The sequence below is a fragment of the Calidris pugnax genome, unplaced genomic scaffold, assembly GCF_001431845.1.
Source record: "Calidris pugnax isolate Ruff unplaced genomic scaffold, ASM143184v1 scaffold13, whole genome shotgun sequence".
Classification (NCBI taxonomy): Eukaryota; Metazoa; Chordata; class Aves; order Charadriiformes; family Scolopacidae; genus Calidris; species Calidris pugnax.
In genome coordinates this window covers 16,711,153-16,728,015 of record NW_015090810.1, presented here as the reverse complement: position 1 = coordinate 16,728,015, position 16,863 = coordinate 16,711,153, and the positions used below count along the sequence as shown (strand labels likewise).

The 16,863-nt window shown below is 38.5% G+C and overlaps 1 protein-coding gene across 3 annotated transcripts in view; it reads left to right on the top strand.

The window, feature by feature from the left end:
* Nucleotides 1–532: 532 nt before the first annotated feature.
* Nucleotides 533–16,863, top strand: part of LDLRAD4 (low density lipoprotein receptor class A domain containing 4) — a 298,762-nt gene continuing 282,431 nt past the window's right edge. The window contains exons 1-2 of one of the 3 annotated variants that reach the window (XM_014938510.1): nt 533–2,063; nt 2,203–2,346. The gene's annotated coding sequence lies outside the window, so the exon portion shown is untranslated. Of the gene's footprint in view, nt 2,347–16,863 lie in introns of all 3 variants that reach the window. The other 2 variants (XM_014938508.1, XM_014938509.1) reach the window with 2 other exon arrangements.

Below are 16,863 nucleotides of genomic sequence, written 5' to 3'. Positions count from 1 at the left end.
CCTCCCCCTCAGGTGAGGGGGCGCGCGGCGGCCGTTGGCGGTGACAGGTATCGCCGTTAGCGTCGGGAAGGGGGGGGTCGGCCTAGGCACCCCGCCGCCTCCCTGCCGCCCCGCCTGGCCGGGGGAGAAGCCGGAGCTGGGCCGGGGAGGCGGCGGGCAGGGCGCCGGGGGAGAGGGGAGGGTCGGGCGGCACGTCCTGTCCTCTCCGGCTGCTCCCGAGTCCAGTACTCCCGGGTCCGTCTGGACGGCGCTCACCTCGCCCCGGGATGGGCGTGCGGCAGCCCGGTGGGCAGCACCGGCCCCGGTCCCGCCGGCGGAGAGAGCCCAGCGGGGATGTCGGACCGGGAGAGCCGCGGGTCCGAGGCAGGCAACTTTTCCAGGGAGGAAAAGCAGCAGTGTGGCTACCGGGCTCACGCAGAAATGACCTATATTTCATGAACTGCCTTCTTTATTTAAAAAAAAAAAAAAAGTTTATAAGCCGAAGTCTAGCTTTGGCCATCTGTATGCGATGCTTGCTTGCATCGTTTGGGCTGAGTATGTGCATGCCCCGTTTCTGAACGGTGTGCCAGGTCTCCGTCCTGTGGGTGGGTAGGTAGGTAGGCGAAGGTTATGGTTTGATACCGTTGTATGCGGGTTTAGATGGGCTAAAGAATAAACAGGAAGCAGGCAAAACGCAAAACTTAACTTTTTGTTTTTTTAAAAATAAATCTTAAATGAACACCCAAAACAATAAAGGTTTTAGAGGGACTTTGTTGTTCAGAACCTTTCCTGAGTAGCAAGTGATGGATGGTTGCGTAAAAGAACAGAAATCTGGTGAATAATTATATGGCTCTAGAAATAATGTTTGGTGTTATGAAAGTTTATCGATCCAAGACACCACCATCGTCTTGTCAGGAAGGAAAACTGAAGAGATTTGTCTCTTACAAACAAAAAACTCTTGCATTGAAGTGGTTTTGGACCAGAAAGGTGCACCACGTAACATGAAGAGTGAAGTGTCTGCAGCATTGTAGATCTGAAGCTAGCCAAAAAGAGTGAGAGGTTTTGCCAGAAAGAAAGCCCGAGGGGCAATTACTGGTAGGCATAGGTGAGGTAAGAATATAGATGCTGCCCAAGTACAGCGATGTACCTTTCTGGAAAGTGTTTTTTGGTTTTCATCCTTCAACCCTTGAGTAGTGTTGATTAGACCAAACTTCTGTTCTTCCTTCCAGTTTCATTTCTAGGGCAATGTTTTAAGAAATCTGCTTTTTGCAGTGATCCAGAGATGTTTAAGTAATGTCTGATGCACTGTTGAGAGGAATTCAATAACTGTGTGTGGTGCACACGTGTATAGTTCCACTAATGAGAATATAAATATTATGGCTTCGTGGCTGTAAATAAAAGGGGAAGTTTTGCTGGAAAACCAGTGCACTGGTGGGAGGCAGTCTAAGCAACATCCCCTCGTCTGTGTTAGCTGAAATAGTGATGGTACTTTGAACATCTAGATCTGTACTGGTGTTCTAGCACCAGGTATTAAGTTACTGTGATACATAAAGCAACTAGCGTGAGGAGAACATAAATTGGAATGCATCGACTATATGCAGTTACATATAGCAGGAAAAATACATCTTTTTTTATATATTCTGTCTTTATAGTAGCATATTAAATTCTGGATCTTCGGTATGTGAAGATGATTGTTGCATACACATAAGGCATGTCAGTATTCTCCAGTAAATTCAGATTGCCTGTGCGGGCCTAAATGATGATAAATGTATAACGCAGAATGAGTTAACAGTGTGAGACAGTGCATTTCAGACCATTGGTTTACGTTAATTGAAACGTTGCAGGCACTAGGTAACGTTTGACTGATGAAGTTTGAATTCAGTCTTCAGCATCTTAGACTTGTTACAAGAAAACTTGGGGAAGTAGAGAGAAATTGGGACTCAGAATTCTGAGGCACAGTTGTGTTAAGTTTGGGAAGATTAAAACTATTGAATGGTAGCTTAACCTGAGAATTTAGAACTAACCTGTCCCTTTGTTATTTTTACATAGATAAAATGCTGCTTTCTCTGCATAGGACATTGAAGGTGAGACTTGAAATGTTGAGTTGATTGTTTTCTGTGCAGTGAAAGTACCATGTCTTTTTCTGGGGGGAGGGATAGGGGACAAAGAGAGAATTTTTTTTCCCTGATTTTCTTGGCCAAAACCTAGTTCTCTTTTCCACAGCTGCCCTACGGTACTCTGTCTAGTGGCTGCTGCCCATCCATCAAGAACTGGTAGTATTTGAGTGGCGCTGTCTAAAGTAATTTGGAATACTTTCAGGATGTGATGTGCCAGAAAGAAGTAAATGACTACTGAAATAATAAAAAGGTATCTAAAAAGTAATTTAACTCAATATAATCTCTAAGAGGAATGAAATGGTAAAAAATGTCTGCCTGCTCCCCAACTCTTGCATGGGCAGGGATCGTTGCACTTGTGAGTGGTCTTGGAAATTTATTTTTTTTGCTGTCTGGAATTTCTAATAGCTTAAAACAGCTCCTTGCAAGTGAATTGCCAGTTATGGAATACAAATACTTCTAGGAGTTTAGAGATGATTTTTTTTCTGCAGATTGGTTCTGTGGTATCCGTGAAATTCTTCAATGGCACTAAGCTAGTATCAGCTGCTCGTTAAAGGCACTGATGCCAGAACAGTGGTGCATCAGTTGCTGGGAATCCAACCCTGTAGTGAAATGATTCATACATACACATTTTCTTTTCTCAGTTGACAGCTATTTTTAAGAATAGCCGTCTTGCCTAGAAGGTTGATACCTAAGCAAAGGCAGCCTAGATAGCTAAAAATTTCTTTACCACCAAACATAATCTTATTTTTGCCAGACTTTAATATCTACACTAAAACATTTAAATTTACTTGATTTAAATTCATTCTTGTTATATCTCTGGTGCCGATCGGTCATTATAAAGGGATTGTGACGTTTTGGAGCTGTTGTCGGGAAGGCAACAATTTTTTGGACAAACCCAGATGTTGAGTTTGAAGTAAATGTCAGTTTGAAGCAATTTCTAATAATAATGGACAGCGATATCTGAATGATAGGAGATTACCTGAATAACTTCTTGAAATGAATGGGATTCGCTAGGTATATGTCTGCAGAAACGGTCTCAGAATGAAATAATGACACATCTGTCCAGTGTAGTTTAACTTTTCCTATGTGCTGCACAGGCACAATACCTTCCAGCTTACCTTCCAGTGAAGGTAAGCTATTGACCTTTTTTCCATTGTGTTCTTCTGAACTTTGCATTTGAAAGAGAAATTTAAGTTCTTTGTTTTAGAGATGAGTTTTATTTGCTTTCTTCTGAGACTTGTCAGTTGAATAATGGTAACTGTAAAGGGGACTGCAGTAGAAAGAGTGCTTACAGGTGAATAAGAGTGATCACGACACTGTAGCGTGTTCTGTACTTCATGCAGGCAAAATGTCTCTGTATTCATCTATTTATTTAATATGTGCATTTCAGCAGCCCATGCCTTGATTTAGCATATTTGGAATATGATAAATGTAGATGCATTTTACTAAACGCTTTTTGTTATTGTTTAGTTAAGCAATGGAAATTTGCAAGTACTCGTAGCTCCATTCATTATCACTCAGCATAATAATGGGTAAATTTAATCTTCCCGATTAAGATTATTTTGGTCACAAGAGACAGGGGAATGAAAATGAATCATTTTCTTGATGTTGCGCTGTGTCTGTGTTCTTCATATCTGCCTTTCTTTTCTCTAAAATCCTACTGCAGACAGCACTCTGACCTTTCAAACTGTGTTTGGACAATCTTGCTCTACATCAGACTTCTTTCAGATAGGAGACAGAAATTCAGAACAATCTAAATGCTGTTTCTCTTTTTATTGCTGATGGAGAGCTTTCTTAGATTTGAAGTAAGTTTTCTTTGTGCCAAACGGTTGACTTTTCTAGAATAAAATCTCTCTAGGGTATGCAGAAAGTCCTCTGGTTAATATATTGGCATTCCCAGAACCCACTAAAACTTAGGCTGGTTGCCAGACACCACTTAATGAGGATGCCGAATGTCTGGCACAAATCTGCATGAAAACCAGCAAAGAAGCTGGGGGTGGAAGTGCGTGCGGTGGGGAGAGGGGCTGGGAAGGCGACACATCCACACCCATAATTTATTTTTAATGTCTGCATTTTTGCAGAGAAACTAATCAGAAATCCGTACTGCTGCATTTTGAAAACTCATTGGGCGCAGGAGTCTGGATCCTCCTAATTGAGGTAGCTGTGTTCTCACAGGAATATAGTTTTATTATGAAAGTAATTTATGAGCTAGCGGGGTTAATTTTTGAGGAGAGCACCAAAAGAGGATGGGAAATGATAGTGATTTTGTGTTTTATTATCTGCTAAAACTGAAAAGCATTTGAAAATGTTGTTAGACAATTTAAGGGACAATGGAAGTCAGTGATTGCCAGCATCCACACAGAAAGGCTGTTAAAGTTACATGGCAGGGATAAATAAGCTACTGCTGCTAGAACACTTACAGTCAGTGTAAACCTGGGGTGTGTGGCTCTGTCTGATGCCACTGTGCTTAGGTTTTGCTACACATTAAGTAGAATTGCAGGTATAACAGACTCTCTGATGGCTAGGTAACTGTTTGAAAAAACAAACACTAGTCATATGCCAAGCTGAGGCATTTTTCCATTAGAGTGCTATTAGCAACAGAATATATTGTTTTGTGTTGAATCAAATGTTTAGTCTTAAAGGTTGAAACTGATTAAGCAAGCCTCGTTATATTCTAAACTGAACATTATTTCAGACACTTAAAGCAGTAACATTTTCAGCATTTTTCCCAGGCTTTAGTCTCTCCCCTACCCGGCTAAAAAAGCATTACTCCAATATAGACAAATTTATAAATAGACACTTGGCTGACAGGCATGACTGGAAATACTTTTTTTTTTTTTTTCCAAAATAATTCTAATAGGAGTTTTTTCACATGGCTGAATTCAGAAATGTGTGTGCTTGTTACTTGCTTTTGAATATAAATTTCAGTTGTGTATTTTACAAATTTGGGGAACTGTTTGTCTTAAGAGCAATTTTACTCTCTAGAATAGTGGCACCAGCTTGATGTGTACTTTTGGGTGGGACTAAATTGTAATCCTGATGCTCCTGTTTGGTTTCACTAAGATGAGATGATAAATGAAAATACTAACGTCGTTGGACTTTAATGCTGGTTGCAGTGGAAAAAAGGGCAAGTCTATTTCGACAGTCGTATGAGGATCTTTGCAAAGTTTTGTCTGTGTTGACACTGACTCCTTCCTGTCTATGGAACAGGGAAAACAAGCAATGAGAGTGGTGCACATCGTACCTACATTTTAAAACTACCATGTGTTTAGCAGTAGTTCTAAAAGGCAGGACAGTATCTCCTAGAAAAGATAATACACTCCTCAAGTGCTGCACAAGAGAATGGACTGGGTTGATGAAGTGTCTGTAGGAATTTCATTGTGTTTCCATCTCCTAGTGCTCTTGATTTCTTCCATGCTAAATACCCTGGTACTCTTTTTGTTGAAAACTGGTAATAAATCTGCTTCTGAAAAAACATAGTCATGATACTGAACTTGCTATTGCCTGTAAAAGATGAGTTTGGAGATGTCTATTCTTTTTGTATTCAGTATTTCATTTTGTTCCTGTGTTCTGAAATTGTCTGTAAAAGATGTACTGGCTTCTAGGGAATGTGTTTTTTCGAATGTTTGTGTGATAAATGTCGTGAAGTTTGGATGATTCTATTGTAGTCTTTGACCACCGAATGTATTTCAGTCATGATCTTAGAGCGCAATGCAACGTTCTGTTACAGTTTCTGTTAGAACGGATGTTAATGTTTAATAAAGCAAAATCTAGACTCTCTCCCACATTGAGAGAAGACTGGAAAACAGTGTTTTCTTCTGGATAAACCCTGACATTTACTCAGAAATTTAAAATAAGAGTTGACTCATCTGCCTAGTACTATCTAGCATATGCTGGTATAAGGCTACTGTGCTTTGTCTTTAATTTTCAGCATCCAGTACTTGCAAGCGTCTTCAAACAGTACTCTGTTTTTAAACACAACTTCCACTTCTCTTGGCTTCAAAGATTATTAGAAGGAAAATGTGTGATTATTTTTTAATTACCTTTTTATGTTGTGTAGCTGAGCCTATTATTTTGATTTCTCACACCTGTAACCTACTTGTTCTCCATTTCATAGAGGGAAAGGAGGGGGCAGTCTGTGACTGAGATATGAAGCAATCTCTTTAACAACCACCTTCTTCCACTGAGACTTCCGTGAAATTTTTACTGTGTGTTAATTAAGAGTGATCCATTATTACTTTGGACTAGTAAACACCTTTAAACATTCCATTAGGTGTTAATGACACATGAAGCAAGAATGAATATGAATTTGTTAATCCTGTATCTAGTAGGGAAGTACGATATGTAATTGCCTAAATGTAGCAGTGTTTCTTAAACTATTGGGTGTGAAAGGTATTGCTTCATTTTCGGCTTTTGCTTAACCAGTAGTTATTGAGTCTAGTGATGTTAATTTGTGGAGGGTATTATACAGAATTTTACCTGGACCTTTCCCATGGTTTGCCTGGGATTTTCGGAAGACAAAAGTGAGTTGCCTGGCTTCTGCCCAGTGGGTCAGAGTTGAGGAGCATAGGCAGGAGGTGTGGGAGAGAAGATGTGAGGAACGCTTATACTTAACCCAACTTAATCTCCATAGCTGTTGAACTGGCGCCTTCTGTGAAATACCAGATTGGTGTGTGTTCTTCTCCTATAATTTCACCTTAATGGATGACTGGTCTTGTAGGTTTCGCTTAACTAGTGTTAAGCAAAATAAAACTGAATGTTTGTAAAAAATGTGCGCAGATAAGATACAGTACTCCTAAATAAAGATTGCACCTGATCATATAAAAATCTAGACTTGGGCTGGCTAATAGCCTCTGTTGGCCAGTGCAGATTCCTCACCAGACTTGTATGGGTAGTGGAAGTGGAGGTTCTGTGAGTATTTCCAACACAGATGTTTTCTGTGTTTGACCCTTTCACATTCCTCTTACTGTTTTCATGACCTTCCTGGTATGCTTTTAGAAACGGCACATTTGAGATTAACTTTTTGCAAGTACTCAATTTTCATTTAAATGTTTTAAATTATGAATTATCCTTATTTAATTGGGAAGCCTAACATGTGATCAATCTACCCAATCAAAGCAGCTTGCATTATGTTGAATACAGGTTGGTGCCTACTTTCACATAGCTTTTAATAATAAAAAAAAATTTTAAAAGCTACCATCTGTTGATGAACAGAAATACTGCCAATGTTTGTCAAATGTGTGCTTTATCTGACCTGTTCTACTTAGCACCTTATGGCAAAGCTTTCTCATCAAAGCTTTTTACAAATATCTTTATTCTTACAATGCCTCATTAGATTGATAACAACGGTGGTATCACTTTTTAACATTGGGATTCATGTGCCAATGATTAGGGTGATAAATGTCTCTTTAGTTGCAAGAGGAAGTCACTTGCAGTGGGTACAGAGATGAAGGTTCTAACTCCCAGCTGTGGGTGAAAGTCACTGTTCTGCTCTAATGATCTTTACAGCCTTTTGATGAAAATGACTGGAATAATGTAAAGTTTCTACAGCGAAAGCTCCAATAATCTATGTAGATTGGTCTCCTTTTTTTTCATAGATGGTAGATGGGCAAGTAGGTAAATTTCAAGAAAGAAATATCACAATGCTGATGTGTGTTTGTGCTGCTAATGCATTATTATGCATAAGTTAAGAAGCATTTAGTTCATGTTTCTTTTTAATTTTGTTTGAAATAGCCTAAGAACATAGCAAACCAAGAGGAATTAAAAGAAATGCAGGGAGAAAAAAGAGGGCCCCTGTGGGTTGTGGAGTGGGAGTTAGATGTATAAGATTCTGAAAGTGTCTTTTGAAATTATAAGTTCTTTCTTTGGTTGAATATGCAACCAGCAACAGGATCTGCCTTTTCCCATTCCCTGTTTTCCCCTGGATATTGTTAGAGGTTGCAGATAAAAGCCTTTAATCATGTCTACATGGAGACAGCAAAGCAAATCACTTGAAGTGTCGAGTCAAGATGTATATGTTAAAGTATGTTAAACTTGTGTGGGAATGCTGTGTCAAATATAGAACAGCCTTATATATTTAGCTTGAATCAATCAAAGGTCATTTTACATCTGAAGGAGAACATCATTCAGAACATAAGTTAAATTACAGTGATCTAAAACCATCTGTGTATGAATGAGAGCCTCTTGACATAGATGTTTACCATGCTTTAACTTCAGCATGTTATACTGTACTTGATTTATCACAGCCTACCTTCGTGCTGCCTGTTCTTGATCAGTTTTCATGATGCTGCTATTGAGGCATCTTAGATGAAGCTAATTGCAAGCTTTAAAGTGAACATAATTTAGTCAGAAAATGGGAGTTTGTTGAACTTAATAAGTTTCATTGCAAATATTTTCTATTTGATATACTTTCACTGTCAGAATCAAAATAAGGCACAACCTGTCTTTGATTCCTGGTGAACTGTGTTTTGGCCAGAGGCCTGGTGTTTTCAGGGTCATTGACATGGAGCTAAACTGCCAAGGATTTTACTTCGTGACCATGGACACCGTGTTTCTAGGAACGTGCGCTTTCCTGTGGGAAAAGTCTGCTGCAAAGTTGAGGACTGAAGAAATTCCTATGGACCCACCTCAGATTTGGGGACCTGCAGTGATCTTCTGTATCTACATCCTGGAGCCATCAGTTCTCTAAAGAGTGAAACTAAGAAAAAAAATGAAAAAAATAACACTTCTATTTGACAGTTGTAGAACTGAAGCCTTCGGTTGTCAGGAAATTAAGAGATCTTTGGGCTTTGAGACAAATTAATAATATTGGAAAATATCTTGCAGCCCAGAAAGTGGCTAATTCTAGTCTGAGCTGTGTTTCATTATGCTTTCATGGCTGCCGATTATCTCTCATCCTCTTTCTCTTCAATCCAGAGTTCATCTGAAGGAGCACTTCGGGAGAACTAAAGCCTCTGCTACCTGAGGGCTTTAATTTACCCTTTGTCATGTCAACCCTGACCACAGAGGTTTGCAAGTTGCACTTCCCTGTGTCTTGCATAGGAAGACTTACATAAAGGAAAGACTGTCCTGAAGTTTTTATATATAGGAAGACTTACATAAAGGAAAGACTGTCTGAGTCTGAGAGGTTAAAATGAACGATGAAATACATAATCTTCAGGGTACTGAAAAAGAAGGGAAATAGTTGTCATCTTTTTTTCTGGTTTTGTCTGGCTGAACTTATCTCCCCAGAGGGACAGCTGTATTGCAGAGAAGAGGAACTGTCCAGTTGAAGTCATTGCAGATGCAGTCTCTGTGGCTGGAAATTCTGTTCTACCTGTGCCCTCTTCTAAAGTGATGCTTAAAAAATTGAAACTTTTCCTGGATGTGCCTGTAAGGTCTGTGATGTGATGGAGACAGAGGTTGTATTATCTCTCTGAAGAAGAAAAGGATACCCTCATCTCTTTATAAATAAACTTTTCTATTTCATAAGATGATTCAAGGATTGTTGTGTCCTCCTTCTAAGAAAAACCTTGTTGAACTTTCAGTTGGCCAAGAAGATAAACACCACACTAAAAGCTGTAAATGCAAAGTTGGAGGCAACTTTATTCCAATACATTGAAATGACTGTATGGTTGAAAATACTGATAGCACAAGTGTCCCTTTAGGAAATGAAAAGACAGATCAGTTGTATATGTCAGCTATTGTATGTTTAACTGATGCTTCCAAGATGTTTGCATACTTGTAAGTTTATGGCCACTGCAATAGAGGCAGGTAGATTTTAGCAGCTTAAGCATCTCCCTGACTCATGAATTGTACAAAATTCCAAACGTATTCTTGGGGTCAGTGAGTTGATTTGTTTTTGAAATTGAAAAGTTTTGCCACAGAGTTATAATAGTTTCAAAGATCTAACTTTCTTGGTTTACATGCTGTAGCAGATACTAGAGGCAAGAGAAAACGTGTGATGTCATCTTCCTGATGTCTTGGAGTCTTAACATTTGGGTGAAGAAGAGTAAAGTTCTTACCGGATGCTAAGGATAGTCTCTTCACAGTCTAAAAAGGTCAAAAGAGAATTTTTTTTTCCCTGTTTCTGACCTTGATGTGTAAAATACACCACAGTCCCCTCGTGTACTTGAGGTGTTCTCAGGTGTCTGACACCTACCAAAAGACAGATGCTGTATGCGACTGGTTCTGTTATCTCCCACATATTTCTGCTAGTTTTCCTCTTGGTCCTGCAGCTATACTTCTCTCTCTTTTTCCCCCTCAGTTCCGTTAGGATACAGACATTTCAGAGATGTCATGCATTTGTAATGTCTAAATGGCTTCCTTCTCTTTCCTTTTTCCCCTTCTACCCCAATCAGACATTCCAGATGGAAACTCTTTGGTGTCAGTAACAGCTGCACAGCAGATATTTTTTTTTTTTTTTTGCATCCTCAGAGCTCTAATGGTTATAACTCCATGTATGTAGTTGTGATATACATTTACTTTAAGGATCTTCTGATATTTAGGTTTCCTCAAGGCTTTTCTAATCATCCTCAATATAACATTTACCCGTATTTTCTGTTCCTGGTCAGAAGTAGCTTCTTTCACCAGAAAGACGTTGAGATATTCTGTGGTACACTTGATTTTTAGGAAGTCTGAATATTTCAGATTCCTATGTTGTGATTCAAAAATTGTGCTCCCTTCTTTCATCTCTAGGGTTTATAATAAGGTGTCAGCAATGATCTAGTCCATCTGGGAGCTTGCATCAATGCTTGGGAGAGCCATATGTGTCTGCCTCAAACAAGGCTATAGAAAAGTGTTCCACTAGCAACCAAGATGTCATCCATCTGCTAGACAATCCTGTAGCTAGTTAGCTTAATGACGTATTTATTTGACTAGATGTTTCTGCATAGCAGACTCTAGCTTTCCTCCCTGTTCAAATTAATACCAAAATCTCTGTGCTCTGGAGGAAAAAAAAACAAAACAACAAACAGCCCATTCTGGAGAATGTCAGGAAGTTTGTGTCTTGATGGGTTTGATCTATTTATCTGCTTCAGGATGTTGCACTCCCAAATTCTGAGTGAGCACATTGTTAGGAGATGGCTCCTGCCTTCCTGTGCCGGGAGCCCATGCAGTGCAGGTGTCTGGGTGGCAGAGGGATCAACAGACTAGACACAAGACCTGGGTGACCTTAGATGTATGTAGAAATCCAATCATGCTGCTACTACTTTAGGGTATTATTTTAGCATACAGAGCTGTGCGAGGATTTTCTCCTGCAGGAGTCTGAGCTGGAATTGTCACAGTAAACATTTTACGCAGCTACATGAAATAAACCAGGTGATTATTTCTCCTGGTTGCTTTAACAGAAATGTTTATTCAAGATTAAGGGGTTCACAGTCTTCAACATAAGCATTCTAGCTATTGGTGCTCTCAGATGGCCCTGCAAAATCAGAGCTCCAGAAATTGTGGTGAAACTATATGTGGGAAGAGAAGCCCTGTAAACTTCAGATATTGCTCGTTCTCGCTGTGGTAAAATAGAGCACATCGGGACTGACTGTCATCAATATTTTTTTTTTCCCAGCCGCTCTATCTCCTGTTTATTTTTAGTCCAAAGAGGCTAAGTCAGTGTTGCAAATTCTAGGCTGATCTGATTTCTAATCTGTCTGTGAGTCAGAGTTGAGAAGGGGGCAAAACAACAGGGGAAATGCAAATCTAGATGAAAAGAATGTTTTACGTTAATGGCAATTATATTAAGCTGTGTTGAGGCAATCTGGTGAATTTAATGTGAAAAAAATGCGTATTCAGACAAACCACTATACAATCAGGTCCAACAGTAGATGTTCATGCATATCTTGCAAGGGAGTTTACATGCAGCATCACGTTGGTTTCGGTGGGAATTGAGAGACCATCATGGCTTTTTCTGAACACAGCTGTTTGTATCATTGGAGCCAACATGGTGCTACCTACTGAGTTTACCAAATTCTACCTGACAGTCATTGTTTAAAATTAGTGGACATGGATAAAAATGCTTAATGAACCTCAGGAAAAAAAAAAAACCCACCAGTAGTTGATGCAGGTCCTAAGTAAGGCCGAGAAATAGATCCTAAATAGGGCACAGAAAAAAAGTGTTTCTTGTATGTACACTAGAGGCCTCTCTTCTTACAGGTGGCAGCAGCTCTAAGCTGAAAAAGGTGGTGAAGTTAAAATTGGGACAATTCCATGGAGCAGTGTAGAGTTGCCCAGGCAGAACAGAGATTGAAGAGGTGAACTGTGCATGCTCTTACTTTGCCTTCTAATGATACAAAGAGAATTGTAAAATAATTCAGGTTAGAAGGGACCTTCTGGAGTTCATCTAGTCCAGCCTACAGTAACAGGACTAAGGCTTTTCTGAAGAAACACTCTTGAAATCTAGAAATTTGTTATTTAGATCTTGTTTTTTTCTAAACTTGATTTTTTTTTTTTAATATGTTTTGAATTGCTTGTATTTGGACAGAAGTGTAGTAGTGGTGAAGTGGAAGAAAATAAAGTATGAAAAAGACAGCCTTAATTCTAAAGATTCTGAGTAAGTGACAAAAAAGAGCAAAGTTGACAAAAACTCCTGTTGCAAGTGGGAGGGAGTTCCCCTCTCATGAGTAGCTGGAAGCTGTTGCATGTGTTTAAAGTAATCAACACTTTGATTTCCTTGAGATGTTCTCTTCTAAGTGTTGTCTGCGTAATTAGTAAGGAATCTTGCAGTTTACTTTCTGAGAAGGAAAACAGCTGACAATTCTTCATTGATAGGAATGTATGTATTTCTGTTTGTATTCCTTTTGCCACAGGGCTACTATCCATTATGAAATAAAACACAATCAAAGAATCTTTTCCACATCATCTTCTAAAAACCCTCCTCTCAGGGGTATCTCTCTGATGGGCCAAAGTAGCAGTGAGTAAGCTTTTGATGAGAAAGAGATCTTCCATCTTGCTGGAAAGCTTACTGTATCAAAACTCGATTGTTTTAAAACAGAAGGGAAAAAGCATTTTTTCCACAAAAGTTACATTTATATTGGTTCTTTTGTAGTCTTGTTGTAATACGATGGAAAATAAAAAATAATTTAGAATGAAAAGTCATAATGTTATGAAATATTGCAGAATTTCTACCATAAAAACTGAAATAGGCATTTTATATTTCATGATTGTCATCAAAAGGATTCATTACAAGAAATATTTCTGTTTTGGTGCATTTGTTTTTCTGATAGAAAACAGATCCACAGGAATATTTCTGACAAGAACTAGAAATTTCTTGTTTGGGAGTTTTGCTTTGCTTTGTATTATTTAGTAGCATTTGTTTTGAGGTTTTTGGGGTTTTTTTTTAAGTTCCTTTACTTTATTTGCATTTCCACTGCAAATTTGTAACTCGATTGGGGGGATTACTAAAACTCTGTTGTTCTGATGCTTTATTCTGTTCTGGTGCTTCATCCTTCTTCATACTTGTTTTACCGTGTAAGAATATATATTACTGTGTAGAAGGTGGCGTATCTTCCTGATTGGTCTCAGCTATTGAATATGGTTTGTCTGACTCGATTGCTAGCAATATTGATCTTCTTTTCTTCATTTCTTACATGTACAGATACTATGCAAGATCCTCATTATTTTTGTAATTTTTTGTATCTCCTACTGCTGATTTCCTGGTTTTGTTTACCTGCTGCTAATCCTATGTAGTTTAACCGTACCTAGAAGTGGAAGAAGACTTATAGAGAAACCTAATGGTTTTGAACCCACTCTGTTTCTCTTCAGTTCAAATTAAGGCTAATAATAAACCAAACGAGGTTTTGTGTAATACTGGCCATGTCAATGCATATTCCCATTAGCCAAGTGTTTTCCTTCTTTCAGCACTTCGTGTGTGTTGATGTGTATATGATGTGCTTGTCATTAGATGGTCCTGTCCACTTCCATGGGAGTACCGTGTTACAGAAGAAGATTACGTGCCTAACTTCTGCTGAAGTAATTAACAGAAAATTACACTGCCTTCTCCAATTTAGTTTATGGGTACTAAGGTGGCTTTGTGGCACATACTGACTGGAACAAAGGGGATACAGGATGGTGGTGCATCTTCTGGAGTAATTTCTGCAATACTGTTGCTTGAGTCTTACATGACAGAGTTTTATGTCCTTGGTTTTGTGTTTGGATATTCAGAAGGCGGAGGAGAGGGAAGTATTTGACTTTGGAAAGTCCATATGATTGATGCCAAGTGGTTTCTGTTTAGCACTATTTTGTGTTGTAATTTTTATGCTACTTAAGTTAAAAGAAAAAGGCTTAGAAAATAAGTGAAAAAGAAGAGTGACTTTACCTTGAAAGTTGACTTTACCTTGAAAGTTTCTTCTGTGAGCTTGAATGTGTGATAGGCTTGAACGCTGTATAAGCCAACAGGCTTATTTCAACATTGCTTAACCTGGGCTAGACCTTGAATACACAGTTAAGGATGGACACAATGTCGAGGTTTAGTAGTGGAACAACCTACAGTGAGTTATCACATCAAAGTTTGACCTACTAGAAATGGTGGATGATATGAAAACACTCACTTTTAAATAAAGTACTTTATGTCTGCCAAAGCAATTAGCTACCTCTTTAATTTCTGTTTAGCTGTCTGATTGCTGACACAGCGTAATTTTTTTTTTGTTCAAGGTTTTTCATATCAAAGTAAATTACATACTACAGGGTGCATTTGTTTTGTGAACGTCACTTTCGCAGTCAAAACCTCATATGCTGCTGGAAAACAAGTCATGTTGTAATTAGGTATGTCTGTTTTCAGCAAAACTATGTCAGAATATAAAACAATCAGATTAATTAGAGTGTGATTGAAGTGGCACGAGTATCATTTTGCAATCTCCTCTGCACTGTTTTTGTGCCTATGCTATGAACAGTGTTCCCTTTGGAGAGTCAAATGGTTCTGCAAAGAGCTGACCGTGAAATATTTTTTTGCATTTTTTTTAAGAATAATTGTTGAGCAATTATTCATGATAATACTTGTCTGAAAATGTTTTATCTGTTAATGTTAAATTAAAAAAAAAGTTGCAGATGTTATTAATGTTTTTCATCTTAGCCTGTAAAAGGTAAATAGTACATCTAATTGAAAGTTACTGATAAAATGGGGTAGAGTAATATGGATAATGCAAAATCCAAACATGCTTATAATGCATATAAATATGTTAATGAGCTTTACATTTGAAATGAGCTTTGAAACCTTTGAAATGAAGTTAACATAGAGAAAACTTGAAATGAAAGTTCATAAATGTTTGAAATCCAGTACAAAGTAGAGCTTAACACACCCCCACCTCACCTTATCTCCCTCCCTTCTCCTCCCTTCCCTGGCGCCCCCCAAAAATCCCCAAACAACCAGCTTCCCCCCCCCAACATGAAGTATATATTGCAGAGTCTTATAATAATTTTTCAAAAAATAAAATTGCGGTTCTTTTTTTTTCTTCTCTTTGCATGAGCAGCTGCTAGATTCGTGCTATCTCAAATGTTTAAGGAAGGAACAAGGCTCCCATTTCCTGTCTTACTTTACACGCTCTTGCTCCATGCATTATTTAATTAAACTGGCTGGTGTAGAGAACCATCTGCTATCCAGAACCACCAAGATGACTTCTAGACCTTGTCACTGCTAATTTAATTTTCTTCTCACTGCTCTTCAGATTATTTCTCCATCCATTTCCATGAACTATGGGGATCTTAGCTTAGAAAGAGTTTCCTGGGTGCTAGGTCTGAATTTGACTTTAAGTATTCAAATAGCCTTCTTGAGTAGGTCACTTTTGGACTCTGAATGGGATGTAGAGCTTATGTCATCCCCATAATGCAAGAAATCTTTCCAAGGTGGCAGAAAAGCAGCAAACTATGCCATTAGCTTTGCTCTCACTTTAATTAAAAGTTGCGAAGGGGGACAGGCAAGAACTGTAAAATGGATACTACTGCTTGTTTCAGTTTGGTCCTGTGGTTTGACTTATTATTATTAAAAAAAACACCCATAACTTTCCAACAGCCTTTTGCTGTCCCATACTCCCGAGTTAACAGTTGTCATGAAAATGGGAAAAGTAGAGGAGATGGAAATATGTTTATAAACCTATACACAGTGGTGTGTTTTCCCTGATCAGTGCTTTTTTAAGGTTTTTATTTTAATTTTTTATAAAACATTATTTTCTTCCCTCCCCGGTTCTGCTCAACTTAATGGATGGTTGAGCTTAAATTAAGTATTTCCTATATATGATTTTCAGGAAAGAATTTTACTGGTCCCAACTCTGTAGGAGTCCTGTGCTGATGTTGATCTCTGGCTGTGCTCACTGGCAAGAGTACTGTTCACAAGCGAGATTATATCCAGGAAAACATGTTGACGACTCTCAAGACAGATTCTCCTTTTATACTTAGGTCTGTGTTCATAACTGAAAATGTGGGATATATTCAAGTATGAACTTCTGTTCGTGCCTGTGAGGGGGAAAAATATCTTTACATTTTAAGTTATTGCGTATTGTATCTGTGCAAAGGTCCCATTGATGTGAGGAGAGCTACTGAATACATCAAGATTTGCTCTCTAGAAAACTTTAGTAATGTTAACCTTGGTATTTTATGTTGGGGTGCACGTAAGGAAAAAAAAATCTGCTTTAACTTAAAGTTAGACTGTGTAGAAAGATAGATAGTCTTTTGATTGTGGCTACTTGAAAGAGAAATGTTAGCAGTGTAATTTTAGAAAGTCTTCACAAATCTGCGGTGACTTTCATGTATTTTATGCCAGATAGAGAAAAAGATGGTTAACTTACAGACTTTCAGAAGGAAAGGT